The 18551-nt window shown below is 36.6% G+C and overlaps 1 protein-coding gene across 1 annotated transcript in view; it reads right to left on the bottom strand.

The window, feature by feature from the left end:
- The window catches only part of LOC126759651 (protein-tyrosine sulfotransferase), a 243184-nt gene that overhangs the window by 136216 nt on the left and 88417 nt on the right, over positions 1-18551 (bottom strand). Inside the window, exon 7 of the transcript XR_007667036.1 lies at positions 5096-5277. The gene's annotated coding sequence lies outside the window, so the exon portion shown is untranslated. The remainder of the gene's footprint in view (positions 1-5095; positions 5278-18551) is intronic.

The following is an 18551-nucleotide window of genomic DNA, read 5'->3' as shown; positions in this document are numbered from 1 at the left end:
GCTTAATCGAAAAAAAATTATATAGACCAACCACAGCGGCTACTCTGGCTAGGTCATGTTGTCCGAATGGACGAAAACACTCCAGCTCTGAAAGTATTCGACGCAGTACCCGCCGGGTAAGCAGAGGAAGAGGAAGACCTCCACTCCGTTGAAAGGACCAGGTGGAGAAAGACCTGGCTACGCTTGGAATATCCAATTGGCGCCACGTAGCGAAAAGAAGAAACGACTGGCGCGCTGTTGTTAACTCGGCTATAATCGCGTAAGCGGTGTTTACGCCAATTAAGAAGAAGAACCAACCAACTACTTACTTATATGCTATAACAGTTCGATCGGGAACATTTCTGCCTTACATTGTACAATAATCCAAGCCAAATTTCGCGAAGATATCGCTTCCAAAAAGATAATTTAGATTTTATTTAGTCACCTACGTTTCCTTCTGGATAATACAAACTTCGTGGCAAAATTAATATACTCTGTTCAGGGTATAAATACGCCAAATAAACTTCAGAGCTCAGCGCTGTAGTGTTACTTGTGTTTCCTCTTACCGTGTGTCACCCTGTACTTGTACAATTTTGTTGTTTTATTACTTAAGACCGGCATTCGAATACTTCTACTCCCTCAACAATTTAATCAGTAACAGTGTTGTATAACAAATCCCCCTATACCATATGTAAATATATACAAATGTATGTATGTGTGTCAGCGTGGAAATTTGTTTTCTGCTTGGCTGCTACTTATATGAAGATTTATGACTTAAACTTCATCAACTTACAGATTTGGCAGCATTAATTACTGGGCAAATATGAATTACAACATGTGGAAACAGTGGGAAGTCATAAACCAAGACAATGCAGACAATAGATGGTTTGTATATACATACATTCGTATTTGTCTGTGTGTGTGTGTGTGTGTGTGTGTGTGTGTGTGTGTGTGCGTAAGTGCTTATTTGCTCTGCAAAGCTTTGGCAAATCTTGCCTATCAAATGTTCAGTAATTGATTTGATGACATTCAGTGAAAGATGACAAATAAACAAAAGGATTTTATGTGACAAAGGGAAAAAGAAAATCATTTTGAGTCCAGTTTTGAAAGAGCTGACAAATTATATAAAAAAAATATATATTCGAATTTAACAATAGCATGAAAGCACAGAGTATAAAGCTGCCATATATATTTGGAAGCCACTCGCTTTAAGTGCTATTCCATGTATGTGGCAAGCATGTAATTAGTGAATAATGTGAATAATGCAATGTATCTTTATGTATTGTTATCGCAAACGGCATTGAATTCATGCATCTAATTAGTAGCAGGCTCAGAATGCTGTAGGCTCATGTTGGAATATTCGGGCCGACGGCTGATATTGTACAATCGAATGGATATCCTTGCTTTCAGCCAATCAAACTAATTGCAAAGCATTTTATTGACACACACATACTACTACAAAGGCACGCATTGTATAATGAGGGCAGAAATGCGTACCCGTTAGGAGCAGAAGAGAAAACAAAGGGGCTTTTAGTACTGTACTTTTTTGTTTATTATATCATTGATAAATATATACATTGTAGATGTGTACTACAGCCTTGGTCGCTTTCAAATGTGGTTAATTAATGAAGAGCTCTCGTTTTGTGCTTTCTCGAATGGCTCATGGATTTTATAAGAAAACTTGTAGTATCAGAAATACCACATACTTATATTACATATTCAGAGCGGGATTGGATTGGAAAACTACTAGTTAGACAGGACAGCACTTTAGTTGCACCAAAGCTACAATATCCTTCACAAATTCAAAAGACTCCTTACAAGCACTTGATTCTGAACGTTCAGTTTATATGGCAGCTGTATGCTATAATGTTCCGATCTGGTTAATTTCTTAGGACGAAGTAGCGCTGTCTTAGGCAAACATTTATGCTAGACTTCGTGATGATAATTTGCCAAATGAAAAAGTTGTCCATACAAAAACTTGATTTTGATCGTTCAGTTTGTGTGGTAGCTATATGCTATAGTGATCCAATTTCAGTAATTTCTTCAGAAGTGGCAACATTGCTTTGGATAGTAATCTATGCAAAATTTCAACAAGATATCTTATCAAATAAGAAAGTTTTCCATACAAGAACTTGTTTTCTATAGTTCGATCTGAACAATTTCTTCGGAGAATATTTGCAAAAATTTACACAAAATTGTGTGAAGATATCAAGTCAAATAAAATAAATTTTCATACAAGAACTTGATTTTGATCAGCCAGTTTGTACGGCAGCTATATGATATCGTGGTCCGATATCGGCGACTTCGACTAATGAACAGCTTCTTGTGAAGAAAAGGTGGTGTGCCAAATTTCAGAGCGATATCTCGTAAACTGATGAACTTGTTCGCGTATGCACAGACAACCGGACAGACGGACATAGCTGAATTAACTCAGTTGGTAACGGTGATCATTTGTATATATTTTTTATAGGGTCTCTGATGTTTATTTCTCGGTGTTACAGACTTTGTGGCAAATTTAATATAACCTATTGGATATAAGAAATACCACAAGTAAACCATGGCGTATGAGTAACACAGAATTTCGAATGAATCTTGTATGAATGCATACACAGTAATGCGTAAAACTTTTAAAGAAATGTTTCTATGGAAAAACTACGAAGCTATTTTAATATGTAAGTAATATCACAAAATCACAGGATACTTTATTCAGAAATATTGGTATTAGCATTTGCTCACAAAACTTCTGAAATTCCTCAGAACTATTTTCATTTGTCTGCTTTCTTAGTGTAATTTTACCACTGTACTGGCCTCCGGTGAGCTATGAAGCACCAAAGCTGGCCTGAAGTCGATTGGCAGAAAGTAATCTTCTCTGACGAGTCCAAATTCAACATGTTTAGTATGTAGCGACGGGATGTAATACGTAAGGAGAAAAACTGGTGAACGCTATAGCGAAGAATGCGTCCGAAGAACGGTTAAGGAGGGAGGCAGCCGAATGGTTTGGGAATGATTTTCTTAACATGGATTTGGAAGTGTGGATCTAATAGATGAAGCAATAAACGCAATGAAGTATCAGTAAATACTGGAGGAATGTTTAACAGCTTCAATTGAAAAGCACTTTGCGCAAGAAAACGATCTGGGGGCCTATTCTGTAACTCGATTCGAAAAAAAATTTACTCGAATTCGGATTTCTTATATTCTCTAACTCGATTTTCGGATTTTCAAGCCAATTTTCGAATAAAATATTCGTTAGCTTTTGAGTTGTAGAAAGCGAAAACGAAAATTGTACGTATTTGTTTTGGCACAGGGTGGTGCAACTTTCGCCCTGGTCTTCCAGAATGATTCTGCGCCATGCCTCCGTGCCAAGATTATTTCATTAACATTATTAATATTTCCATCATATTTTAGAAATTGAAATATTTTTGACATGCGGCAACTCAACAAAAATCAGAGTTAGAGAATGTGGATTTAGGAAAAAGTATATTATGATATTCGGAAGATGTTCAACAAATCTTAGTAAGATTTTCAAAATAATTACCGATATATACATTATAAAATTATCCGCGGATCAGATATCACTTTATTCGATATATAGGTTACTACGAGAAGATATCAACCACTTTATCTAAAAGTCTATTGCGTTAGGCACATAAAGTTCTTGAAGTTAGGAAAAATTCGGACATAATTATATTACGATAACTTACTTATTATCTGACCTATATAAAGGATAAGCAGATCTTCCAACCTCGGTATTTGGTGATATTAAAAAAATATGTATATTCAGTGTATCCTTATCTAATCGAAATGTACAATTTTTTCACACTTTCTTTATATTCTTAAGATATTTTTGTAAAGCCAATTAAACCGTCGGAAGAAAACGAATATTCCGAACGAGCAGATGTAGATGTAGTTCTGGTTCATTTTTTTCCAATTTTAGATTTTTTTTTATCCCAAGTTTTGAACTGAATCCATTTGAATTTAAATTTTAAGATTCTCAATTGTATTTTTAGATAATTTTTATAACTCTTTGGTTCAGGATTGGTCAGGGTACTAAGTAAATCCGTCCATAATGAATGACTTAAGTAAGAATTAGGCATAATCAAATTAAATGCTTCAATTCGGGAATACCAAATCGGTAAGTTCTACATGTGAGAGGGGTTCCAGATCGATAAGAAAATCAAAGACCTGCTGGTATATATTTAACAGCAAGTCTTCCTAAATCAAGTGTTTCGCTATTAAAAAAAGTTGGATATTCATCTGAAGAGAAATCGGGTTGTTTAGCGGCTCCATTTTCTACTGCTAATCCGATATTTTTAAAGTCACCTCAATAAAGTATTGCTCAACTTCCAGGAACTAAATTATTTCCACAGTTTCCCTACAAGTCACATACTTATAAACACATACATACCATACATACATACACATATGTATATGTAAATTAATGATTTGTTGCTATTTGCTGTGTTTCCCTGCTAATGAATTTTTCGTCGAAATATCGCAAACTATTATTGCCACTGCTATTTTCCAATGCAGAAATGCTTTTAGTGCGAAAACACTACAATATAACAACAAGCCAAAGCTACTTATACAGTTATCTATTATGTGGTGAGTGTGTACGTGTGTGTGTTTGTGTGTGTGACACTGATTGTGACAGAAACATGTCTCCCCAGCTGTGCAAACGCGCATTCTAATCAGCTGCCACGCCACAATTGCTTGGTTATGCTGCATGCAGCACCGTGTTTTCCACTTGGCCGCCTAATAAGGTCTGGCTGATTAGGCGAATGTGAATGTGTGCATAAGTCCACATGCATGCATGTGTATGTATTCGTACAGGACGAACAGAAGTGCCGAGCGCTAACGTTTGCAGCTTTGAACAATTGAACCGAATGCCAACAACGCAATTTGAAGCGCCGACATTTGAATGGGACTATCGATTGCTTGAAGCCGATCTGTCAATTTCATAAGCGGGATTAGAGTCAAATAAACATATCAAAACGTTGAGGTATATGCAGTTAAGTTTAAGCGCACTTGAACTTTTAAGAGTTATCTAAAACATGATAGCAGCTCTCATTTGGTATGGAATATAAGTGTTATGGAATAATAATATGACTTGACTTACCCCTGAATCTCCGTTGAATGTAGACAGTTACAGGTTTCCAGAATATCAGTATGTTTGCTATTTTTTTTCGTTTTAGTTGATTGAGCTTATTTTTGTTTTGTTATTCATTCACTTTTCTTCGTTGGTTTTCGAAATTGGAGCTTAAGCTTATACTAAGCTTCGATTCATCATTTGAACTAATCCTTAAAGTGGAAGAAAATTATAATGAAGCAATGGTTTTTAAATGCTAGTCCTAATCTATTGTATATAAAACAGAAATAAAGTAAGGTTGCTATCAAACGCTGAATACTTTCGTTCAGCAAAATAAAATCCATATTCTTCAACGTACACACTAGACCAGGATAGAAGTTGGTCTCACTGATCGAAAATTATACTTAAATAAAAACAAGAAAAATTTGAATTTGAACGGTCGGTTTGTATGGTAGTATATTATATAGTGGCCCAATCTGAACAATTCATACGGAGATTGTAGAGATACTTTGGACAATAATTTAGGCCGAATTATGTGAATATGAAATAAATTAGTTTTTTATACAAGTGCTTGAGTTTAAACGTTCAGTTTGCATGGAAGCTGTAAGCTATAATCATCCGATCTGAACAAATTTTTCGGATATAGAAGCGATGCCCTAGATAATTATCCATACAAAACTTTGTAAAGATACCTTGTCAAATAAAAAAGTTTTTAATACAAGAATTTCTATCCGATTGCACAGATAACAATATGCTATAGTGTTCCAAAATCAACGTCTTTGTGAGAAAAGACCATACGAAAATTTTCGGGACGATATCTCAAAACCTTCGCGTATATACAGATAGACAAAGCAGACATGGCCAAATCGACTCAGCTTGTCCCGCTGATCATAAACATATACTATATATAGTTTTTAGGTCTCTTTTTGGAGGATAATCCCAAATCTGAGGAAATAAAACGAAAGGCAGAAAAAAACCATATCGAACTGCAATATCACACTGTCTGTCAGTTACCCACGACGGGGACGATGATTGAAGGTATAAAAAAACATCACATTAATCAACAGGAGCTTTTAAAGCGCGAAACCAAATTTCATTTCCTCGCTATAAGTATGGCAATTCCAAGTAGCAATAAAACGGTGAAAATGTAATAAAGCCGCCGTTTTAACCATCATACAGTAGTGGATTGCCGGATATGGACGAATGAAAGTTTGCTCCACTAATGACCTTCAACAATATTAGTATATAAAAGTAAAATTGAATAATATGTTCGCTTCTTCTCGAACAACACCAGGTTGTCTCTAGTAACATTAGACAACCTGTTTAGAAAGACCAAGTGACTCCACTCCCACGACTGTCGGGTCTATGTAACTGAACGGACCGGATTTATATCCAGTCAAACTATGTCCACTCGACAGCATTCCTCCAAATCACATGAAGGATGTTTTCTATCGATAAAAGTATAAACAACAATGGACCAAGTAACAACGGAATCTAACGGGAGCGATCACAAATTGATATAAAACTTTGCATCCATGCTTCGGGTTAGGTAAATCGTTATTCAAAAGTTGGTATTGGATGAATTCGGATGATCATTCCGCCTACAAAACTACATCAAACAGTTTTGCTTAGCAACTTTTTAATTTAGAAATAGATTCACAACACAAGGTTTTTCTAAATACTCTCGGATCAAATTCGAGCCCGATTGGTTACAAAAACTAAATTTTCACGCATTTGAAAATAAATCTTTATTATCGCCTTTAAAACTGGCTCTTGTTCCAAAGAAGCATGCTTACGCGTAATTTAATTTAACATACTCTTGTTATACACCAAGCTTGGGCTAGGTTGTCCTTCAGTGTCTTCATCGAATTTTTGTTTTTCAACTTCGGCTAATTTTTGGAGGCGCCATTCGGCAGATTGTTGGTCAGTTTCGACGTCATATTCATAAGCCACGTCTCGTCGCCCATAATTATGTGTTTGATGAATCATACCAAAACATTAACCAAAATGTATTGAGTCGATCCATAAGAGTTGTTGAGATCCTTTGATAACTCTCTCTCTCTCTCTATAAAGCGTTTTTCAAGCACAGTTTCTTTAACCACTTTGATTTTATCGTTATTAGGTCTACAACTTTCCGCCTTTTTTTTTTGTAAATTTAAGGCTTTATTGTATAAAAACGGTTACAAAAATGTTACTCAAAATATTGGCCGTCGCTAGCCACTATTTTTGACCATCTTTCTGGCAGCATGCGTATTCCGTGACGAAAGAACTCCTCATCTTTCGAGTCGATTCAAGTATCAATCCAATTTTTGACTTCTTCATAAGGAATAAAGTGCTCGTTAGCTAGACCGTGTGCCATCGATCGGAACAAGTGGTAGTCAGATGGCGCAACGTCTGGAGAATACGGCGGGTGGGGTAAGATCTCCCGTTTCAGCGTCTCCAAATATTTTTTGACCACCTTTGCGACGTGAGGCCGAGCATCGTCATGCTGGAGAATGACTTTATCGTGTCCTTCCTCGTACTGTGGCCATTTTTCTTTTAGTGCTCGGCTCAAACGCATCAATTGCGTTCGGTATCGATCTCCTGTGATGGTTTCACTTAGCTTTAGCAGCCCATAATATATCACCACCAGCTGGTCCCACCAAATGCAGAGCATGACCTTAGCGCCGTGAATGTTTGGTTTTGCCGTCGACGTGGAGGCATGCCCAGGCTTCCCCATGACTTTTTTCGCTTAGGAATATCGTAGTGGACCCATTTTTCGCCGCCAGTTACAATGCGATGTAAAAATCCCTTTAGGTTGTGCCTTTGAAGCAGCTGTTCACATGCAAAGAAGCGCCGTTCGACATCTCTTGGTTTCAAGTCGTAAGGAACCCAGTTTCCTTGTTTCTGAATCATCCCCATGGCTTTGAGGCGTTTTGATACGGCTTGCTGTGTCACTTGCAACGATTCGTCCAATTCCTCTTGGGTTTCAAACGCATGTTGGTCGAGTAATGCTTCCAATTCAGCACCTTCGAAAATTTTCTCCCTTCCAACACCATGCCGGTCTTCGACTTCATAATCACCATTCTTAAAACGTTGAAACCATTCGCGACATGTTCTTTCACTTAGGACAGCCTCACCGTACGTATCCGAAAGCATTCGATGAGCCTCAGCCGCACTTTTCTTGGAATTAAAAAAGAAAAGCAAAATTTCCCGCAAATGTCGAGAATTCGGTTCAAAAAGTGACATTTTCAGTTGACAATAAGTTTGGGACGCAAACAGATCTCTACAAATATTTTGTTGGGTTAATGTTGACACGAATGTCCAAGATCGATATAAAACTTTTTAATCGACCAGTGCTTGACCCTAGAGACATCTATTGGAAAACGGCGGAAGCAAAGTTGTAGACCTAATATTAACAGAGGTGAATGAGCGACTCACATGAGGAAAGTTCTAGATGACTTCCTGACCTTCACTGAATGCTTTGTGTCACGCAAATACTTGTGATCGTGATGAAGTAGGTGGGAAGCTAAGTAGAAGTGCAGACCCTCGGATCTCAATTTTTGTTAGATGCGCCATTTTGAGACACTATCATAAGGCCTTTAAATCTTAGTATCACGTTTCATCGTTATGCTCATACTGTTTGATGCACTCAATGAAACTGCTTATCTCCAATATGCTTTTTGTAGATGGCCATTCAAGTTTTGGTACCATTATGAATTCCAAGAGTCCGATATCTTCTATGTGATAGAGCTGGGCTCTCACAGGGCTGTGTAGAGCCGTTTTTACTCCATTAGAGTTTGTAGCTATGGCAAGTATTGTTCTAAATCATTCGCACTTTTAAAGCATGTTAGTCGGTGTATACTTTTCCTGGACCTATGCAATAAGTCCTTAGTTTCGGTCAGCGTCATATTTTGGCCATTTTTGTTTCACTATCCTGCATTTGGTTATAGATTTTCATCTATTCTGAGCTATTTAATCACTTTGTCTATTGAACTCTCTCTTGATCATTCCTAGCTGGCACGGTATGATATCTACCTCGGATTCGCCTAGAGAGGCTTCTGAATTGGCCAGCTCGTCTGGGTTTTTGATGCCGAAAATATTCCGGTGACCGGCAACTCAAATTAAGCACAAGTGAAGCTGACCTGCCAGTGAGCTTAAAACCTTGCTACCAACATTTGTATACTACGCTGGTATTTATCTTTGGCGACGACGAAGCTAGTCGTGCCGCCTGGCTGTCTGTGGAAATTTTCGCTTACTGTACCCTCTCGTAGTTGTTCAGTAGGACCTTCTCTATGCCTTGTACTTCCGCTTGGAAGGTACTAGCTGAGTTTGGTTGATGGAAAGATAGAGTGATATCTAGATCCTCGGAGTATACACCCATGTAAGGAAAAAATGTGTTATCGATTCATATTGTGCAGTTTAAAAGTACCAGTCCGGTTCAAATTTGATCAGATATTATAATTTGTTTAAAGATGTATAAATATTGCACAAATGATAAGTAGCACTAGAAATACGCATGATTTATTTACTGTTACAGAGCTCGTGATTGTCTTACCGAGTGAAAAGGTAGAAGAAAATTGTGAATACGAACCCAGTGCGGAGTACAAGTGTTCGGATTACGAGGTTCTTTACGAAATTTATTAACAATATTTCAAAGAAAATCCAATTGATGTATCAGCAGAGTTCTCCGCATTGGATTCAGTGTACCAAAAATAATATAAAGAAAATTCATTAAATTTGCACACACACCATATTGTATCGTGTGATCTGTAAACACTGTTGGGCAATTAAACGTAATATGGCAACACTTGTGCGCAACGCAATTGAGACGCATTAAGTCCAATACTGTGCTTGAACGCGGCTATTGCCATTACCACAAGCGTTACCACACCGTCGGCTCCAGATCCTGGCCGACACATGCCGCCCACGCACGCAGCGTTGATTGGAGTTTGCCGCATTTAATCCATGAAAATGGTATTTCGTTTGGTGTGACGCTTGTTATCCTGCATGGCAGCATCTGATTGCCACTACACGCGGCAGTGCGTGCAAACGCTCGTGTGCGCATGTGTGTGTGTGAGTGTGCACACAAATGCTTTTCAGCGGATAAAAACAATGAAATGAAACACGTTTTGCATTAAACACACAGACACAACCATACATACATACAAATGACAGGCGTGTGTGTAATCAAGTGGCAGCTGTGACAGAAACAAATGCGGCAGAGACAGTAGCCATGACAGCTGGTGCCGCCATTGGCGCTATCATTTCGCCCACACTATGTATGAGCACTTACAACAACAACAACAACAGCAGCAAGTATATGTTTGTATGTATGCGTGCGTGCAGTGCTTTTGTTGTCGGTGCCAAATACAGCATTAATGGCCTTTTTAATTTTTTTGTTGTTGCTGCGCAAATACGGCGCACATGTGTAGCACTCACACCCACACACGCACACACTTGCCCACTAACCACCAAAAATGCCACGCAGTTGGATATTTTGTATTTAAGGCCACAAGCGTAGCCTTATAAAACCGTTATTCTTTAATATTCATAAAAAATTTTAGCACTCGTAATTTTTTTGCACCACTTACTTAGTGTGTATGGTGCGCCTAAAAGCTGCATAAGACACGAAACACTGAGCGGTGAATAAGAAAAAAAAAGTTTTGCATTTTTGCCCATATTTCCAAGCATTTTTGCTAATGGCCACTCTGCCATGGCGAAAAATATTCTACACATTTCACTATGCAACGAGTGTTTTTTTTTGTTTTTGGATTTTTTTCCTTTCCAAGCTTTTGCCCAATATAATGAATATGGTCGATGAGTCGCGCGCATTCGGCCATGCAATGCATTGCGCTCGTAATTCATTTAATTAGGCAATTTCCGCCATTGTTGCTTGACAAAAACAGATGTGTGCAGACTCGGCAGCTGCACGAGCGCTATAATTAGCGTTAATTCAAGTATAATATTTGTACAAAAAATCTGGACTAAGCTTATGTAATATATATGCTAACTATTAAAGAGAAAAAGCATTAAACCATCCTAAATGTATTCTGAAGTGGAACTAATTTCGAGTGAGGCTGTCTGATTAAACACACCAGTGCATTAGCTCTTGCGACTAGCCGATATTTAGCCACATAACACGGACTTGCCTAACACTATTAGTACAAATTAAATTAGTTACATAAACAATTAACGATTTGGTTTTTTTCTGTTGTACCAAAATGTGAAACGCCGTTTGGAAGACATATTTTTATAGAAACTCTATATTTGAAAATAAAGTCTGGCATTTATGAACAATTTACCTTAAGGGGGTATTCTCATGTAATCACTTCAAAAAATCGATTTTTGCTTTTTATATTTTGACAGTAAAACCTATTGAAAACATGCTGTGAAAAATTCAGACCGAAATTCATAGTATTTGATAAGTTACAGCTCATAGTCGCCGACGTGTCGTAAGCGACTGTCTACCAGGCGCCATGACACTTGAAACTTTAAACGCATTTTTCTCGAATCATCATTTTCTGAAACTGTCATGGTCCTAAAAAAAAGTATTCAACCGATTGCTCTAAAATTTACATATGTTCTTCTACTCATTTATAGTTATCGTCCCTACCAGAATTGTTTATTTTCGAAAATATTTTAATATTTTTTTAACGATTTTTAACGAAAAAAACAAGATTTTCGTGACTTTTTTTTTTGAAGTTCGACATTTTCTTTTTTTTAATGAAATTTATTATATTTGGTAGGGACGATAGCCGCCGAACTACTGAATAATAATCCATTCGATTTTTTTTATTTCAGACAACATGAACAGCCGCTATCACCATGACCAGTGAACTCTTTCTTTTGTTGGGGACTACTTTGATTTAAAAAAAAAATATATATTAAAAATGTTAAAAACGAAAAAAAAAATTTTTTTTTGTACATTTTAAAATACAAATAAAAATATATTAAAAAATTTAAATGATTGAATTTTGTTGTCGCATAAAAAAATTTTCCTAGAAAGTGGTAAAATGTATGCGTTCACATGAGAGTACCCCCTTAAAGACTTTCGAACAATTTTCTAAGACCTCATTTTTTCTTTTCAGCAGAAAAAATCGAAAATTAAACTGTAAAAACTTTGTTTTTAAAAGTGAAGAATCTTAACTGTAGAGAACATCCTTTCATCACAGAGATTTCAGATTGAGATACGTAGACTTTATATGTAAGATCTAGTAAAAAGCCATTTTAAACAATTTATTTAGCCTAGTTATAATGATCCGATTTCGGTAAAATATGCACCGTTTTGTTCGATTTTCACAAGCTGCTCTAGCGGTGAAGGTTATACTGGTCGGCTGTCAGGACATACATAGACCTGCTGGTCCTTAGAAATCCCAGATGGAGGTGTTGTATAATTAGAGCTGAAGTATTCGTCAATTCGTCATGTAAGAGGTCAACGTTTTTTGCGAACTTAAAGAGCAACTTGATATCTAAGTTTCATACTTCGTCAGTCCTTTGAACTGGGTAGCTCCTAGATGTTGCGGTGATTTATTCACTAGCAAAATCATTCTCCATAGACAAGACAATACAAGAACAGGTATTATTTACTTGGGTTCAAGGCCACACTATTAGCTAGAGGAGGTATTTTGAGTTACCAAGTTTGGCACCCTAACACCGAAAATTATCTTTATCCACCCTTATTGATTCCAAACGGTTAATTGAGCAATATTCAAGTTATATTGATAAAAATATAAAAATTGTCTTATGTTCTGTTTACTAATGTCCATCTTTGACGCGTACTTAAACAACATTGAGTCAAGCGATGCCTAAATTGTCTGAGAATTTTTTTCTATTAGACATTTTGTTTTTCTGGCGCCATGTAGCCTAACCTTATAAAGCTTATACAACGACATACAGATTACTAAAGCTATAATTTGGAAGTGTAATGGATTTAATTTTTCTAGAACCTTATTTCAGTGCTGTACTTCTTGCGTTCTTGTGTTTAGACAAGTTGTCATTTATTTTACTTCAGTTGAACATTTTTTTACAGTCGTATAATCTACTGGCGAAACAGCGAACTATGACATACAAACGATCCAAAGAAGTGTCAAATTATATTAATTCCATATTTTATGGCCACAGAAATTAATTTAAATATTTCATAAACAGTTTTTTTTTGTTGATAAAGATGAAGCTGTCTTTGTCTACTACAAGTTAACAGGCATCCTCGAAGTTTGTACCGAGAGCATTTTTAGCATTGAAGTCTTTCGAATGATAGGTCAGTTTAGGTCGTAGGGTTGATTCAAAATCGATGGGTCTGACTTGGACTTGGATATATTTGTAATTTGAGTTATCCAAAATTCCTCAAAATGCATAGCTCATAGATCGACGAAAGGTTTTGAGCTTACCATAAATTTATTAAGGCAGTTATTGCACTGGGATATTTCAATCTCAGTTTGGCAAAAGCCAGAAAGAGGAGAAATTGACAAGATAATTTCACCTCACCTTCTTCCACAAAGCTTTGTCAAAAAGTGTCAGAGAAAGTATTTAATCGCACCGCGTGTGTATTTTTTTGTGGTGTACAGTCAGAACAACTAAAAAAGCGGCGAGATTTACTTTGCTAAGTGCAAGTAGTATGGAGGACCACTTACGGTTCGAAGAAGGTCCTCTTAGTCCAAAAAAAAAAAAAATCGCAGTCACACAAGCTTGGGTTGTTGATTAGCTCAAGCTCACTAGCGGGTCCATAGGTCCAGCGCTAGGACGCAAAGGGATATCGGAAAGTCGGCTCACTTCTAATCGAATAAAATTATGGTAAGGGTGACCTCTTTAGCAAGCCCATCGGCTTTGCAGTTTCCGGCGATGCCGCAGTGATCGGGCAGCCATACAAATCTAGTATGGTACAAGCTTGAAGCTGTTGGCAATGAGGTCCGGCACAGCTTGATTAGTTTAGGGCGCACAGTCAGCGAGTTCAAAGTCGCCCGGTTATCGGAGTAAATGTGCACCTCGCTGAAGGAGGCTGCACTTGGAAGCAATATACCGCTACCTTGATGTTACCACGTGAAAGACGCTATAGTGGTCTGGTAGCCTGAAACATTAGTTTTTTTTAATAAAAACCTTCGGAAAAATGATAATTAAAGAAAGAAAGTTCTGCTTTAATCACCAAATAGAAGTATTCCAATTTTAAATGAACTAAGTTTAAAACTACTTCTATATTCATGGTATTCTCCGGATCTGGTCTCCAACGACTTTTTCCCCGTTTGCGGATCTCAAGCGAATATTCACTGAAAGGAAAATTCGCAGCAATGTTAGGATTATCGCCGAAACCGAGAAAACGGTTTCTTATAAAAGATTATTAGAATATTGTTTTCAAGTTATTATTCATGTTATTATATATTCATCATAACGAACCGATTAGTTTACTGATGATAATTTCGAAAACATTTGAAAGGATATTTTTGCGCAGACTTTTGCCTTTGCTGGTGAAGAAAAAACTGAAAGCTTTATGGCACAGTTGACCAAAATCGCAGAATAGGACACTTTATAACTGATGCCATAGAAATTTGTAAATATTGTTCAGTTCAGTAGTTTTCCTTGATGTCCATCAAGCTTTTGACAAGGTTTGGCACCTAGGTCTATAATACAAGTTAAGGGGGTATTCTGGTCTAGAAATTAAAAAAAATGGATTTTTTTTATATTTTCAAAGTTTAACTATTCAAGAATATGTAGGTACAAGAGGATTTTTCAAAATTCAAATTATTTTCGGAGATATAGGCATTTTTCTGACCCGGCATCCAAACTGGTTCGGCCGGAACAAATCGAATAAAAGGCTTTACGCGAAACTTTCAACTCGTTTTTCTCAAAACTGACTTTTTCGGAACGATACCCACGATTTCTCAGGTTCTACTGGACCGATTTACTTGAAATTTTTATAGAGTCTTCTTTATAGGCTTGTCTATGGTTGGAACTAGCCCCATTCCCAAATTTTTATTTTTATTATTTTTAAAAAATTCGAAATAGTCAGAAAAAGTGATCCAAAAAAACTTTTTTTTTCAGGCAGTCGCCATTTTGTGAAAAAAAAATTTTCCCACTTTTCCGTAGTTCCGGCCATTGTGACATTATTCTAGATTAATAATCTTTTTTTTTTGGTTTCAGATAACTAGGAGAGTTGAAATCATGGGTATGGTCACGTGGAAATTTTTAGAGACCACTTCGTCAGCTCATATTTTTTGAAATTTTTTAACTTTTTTTAGCTTTTAATTTTTTTCTGTTCTCTTCGAAAATTAACAAATAACTAATAAAAAAATGGATAGTAAAAATATTAATTGCCTTTTTTTACGACACTTTAAAAATTACCTGAAATTCATGCTTCTAGACCAGAATACCCCTTAAAGAAAAATCTGATTTTGCTCGAACCTGGGACCTATACGCGCTGGTATACCTCAAGACAGCGTTCTTGCGCCTGTGCTCTATATTCTCTACACAACTGACCCCCCAGTGATTAACTCTGACTTCACAATTGCACAATTCCGCAAATTATGCGGATAGCACAGTGTTTCTGGCGTCGAATGGCAATTCCAAACGTTGTAGATTCGTGGCTCACCAAATGGAACATTTGCGTTAATACTAGAAAGTCCATAGTGTATACCGAAAGCCACAAGCGCCAAATATCTGGGGCTTGCAAAAACACAGCTCTGTTTAAGGTTTGCTCAGCTGTACTGACTCATAAGGTCATAAGGCGGTATTATTGTAAAGAATAAGGCACTTATATTTAAGGCAATGCTTAGACTGATCTGGTCGTATGTAATAAAAATCTAGAGCAACTCAGCTAACTTGAGTCTTAAAGTTATTCAAGTCTTTTGAAATTAAGTTCTTCCCACTATAGTAGATACACATTTTTATGTTAGAAATGACATAATCCATCGAGACTTAACATTACCAATTCAAAAAATATATAGAAGAATTTAGTAGTCGTTGTTTCTCTTGATTGGAGAACCATGAAAATGTTCTTTCGATCCAACTACTGGACAACAGTCAACAATGTAGGATACTATAAAGGTACTTATCTTCCATTAGATCTCCTTTTTCGCTTCATTTGATAGCAGCTTCTTTTACGTAAAATATGTAACATTGCACTTCAACAAATTGTTTTTGTCATCTATTTAGTTTGGTTAGTTTAGTTATTGCGACTTTTATAAGACAGATTCTGAATATTATAAAAAAAATAACTAATAGTTACATGGAAAAAGAAATATGATTTAGACGCAATTTAAATTCAAATTAAAGAACATTTTTACGTCGGATAATTATTTTAAGGTAAAAACTGAAACTTCATCCGGGCGTCCGCAAAAAACAATAAACTAGGGTAACAACGGATTCCCTAATGTTTTATGAGTACACCCAACTCTTTTTTTACACGATAGATACGTTCCTCAGAAATCCGTGTAAAAAAAACCGTGTAAAAGCAAGTAAGGAAGGGCTAAGTTCGGGTGTCAGCGAACATTTTATAATCTCGCATGATAAAGTGATAATCGAGATTACATTATCCGTCATTTACATATTCTTCAAATACCGTATTTGTGTACAGTTTTATTCCGCTATCATCATTGGTTCCTAATATATGTATATATTATACAGAGAAGGCATCAGATGGAATTCAAAATAGCGTTATATTGGAAGAAGGCGTGGTTGTGAACCGATTTCACCCATATTTCGTACATGTCATCAGGGTGTTAAGGAAATATTATATACCGAATTTCATTGCAATCGGTAGAGTAGTTCCTGAGATATGATTTTTGGTCCATAAGTGGGCGACGCCACGCCCATTTTCAATTTTTAAAAAAAGCCTGGGTGCAGCTTCCTTCTGCCACTTCTTCCGTAAAATTTAGTGTTTCTGACGGTTTTTGTCACTTTATAGGTTTTCGGCTTTCGCCATTTTGTGGGCGTGGCAGTTGGCCGATTTTGCCCATCTTCGAACTTAACCTTCTTATGGAGCCAAGCAATACGTGTACCAAGTTTCATCATGATCTCTCAATTTTTACTCAAGTTACAGCTTGCACGGACAGACGGACGGACGGACAGACAGACATCCGCATTTCGACTCTACTCGTCACCCTGATCACTTTGGTATATATAACCCTATATCTGACTCTTTTAGTTTTAGGACTTACAAACAACCGTTATGTGAACAAAACTATAATACTCTCCTTAGCAACTTTGTTGCGAGAGTATAAAAAGAGGCGTTTCCTATAGTAAAATGGGAGATACGTTCCATATCATCTGAAAACCGTGTAAGATGAAATAACAACCTATATTTACTTCGAAAAACCGTGTAAAAAATGTTGAAAACTATAAAATTTCAGATATGCATACAAATTGTATGTTCATATGGCATTTTATTGAGCATTAAAACTTAAAATACATAATTCAAACAGGTGAAAATTTGGTAGATTAAGCAAAAAACAAAAGAAATCTGTTAGTCCAGGACTAAGAACAGAAAAATTAGAATAGAAATAATGAAAAAATATTTACATAGCTACATAATTATTCGTCGCTACTTGATAACAAGCGCAATTGTTTGCGACGAACTGGATTAAAGTCGGTATCATCGTTGGAGATATCCATTTCAGCAATGTAAATATCATGTGAACGAAATGTGTAAGTAAGAGTTATCGAATAATGGGATTTTCCAGTTACTACTATGTATGTTCATTTTAGCAATAGTGCTAAGTGTGATAAAAACAAACATAATTACAAGACAGTGATTTTGAAATCGTAGTAGTATTAAAAATTTTTTACAAAAAAATTTTTGTTTTCAACCGTGTAACTTCAAATCCGTGTAGAAAGAAACCGTGTAAAAAAAGAGTTGGGTGTACATACAAGCTCCATATTCCATCTCCTTTATTACCAAGTAGAAAAACGTGTTTCTGTGAATAGTGAACGCAACTACTTTGGAGTGCAACAAGCAACTATTAATTACTTTATCGCCAAAAGTTATAATACACAAGCACCGATGCCATAAAACAACTGAAATCTCCGCCTATCTAACTCTCTCATTCTCTCTCTCTCTCTCTAGTAGATTACAACCAATGCGCAACTGAGCTTATGCCTTAGTTACAGCGAAAATGTGGCTCAATTATTTATTTATTAAAAGCGTGTAAATACAAGCAAAAAAAAACAACAAAGTAGTTGCTAGAGGCTTTTAAGATTATCTACCGACCGATTCGAAAACTTTTGCCGGGCAAAACATTGCGCTTTTGGTCACGCACACAATCCGGCAGCGCCGGCGCCCTTGCCTCAGCCGGCCAGTACTTTGGTTATTCATATTGCGGGAAATGAGAAAACTACGAAGCACCTTCGGAACTAACGGAAATAAGTCAAGCAAAAATTTACTCAAAAACTACTAACTACTCTTAGTGGAAGGGTTTTTGCGAATACCAACTGTGTGCGTGCATATATTTGCTGTATGCGCATGGGTTTGGCTGTGTATGTGTGTGTGTGTGTCTGTGTGAGTCTGGCATCGGCTATT

The sequence above is a fragment of the Bactrocera neohumeralis genome, chromosome 5 (genome assembly GCF_024586455.1).
Source record: "Bactrocera neohumeralis isolate Rockhampton chromosome 5, APGP_CSIRO_Bneo_wtdbg2-racon-allhic-juicebox.fasta_v2, whole genome shotgun sequence".
Lineage (NCBI taxonomy): Eukaryota > Metazoa > Arthropoda > Insecta > Diptera > Tephritidae > Bactrocera > Bactrocera neohumeralis.
Note: the sequence above shows the minus strand (reverse complement) of the source record. Positions and strands in the feature narration are given on the sequence as shown.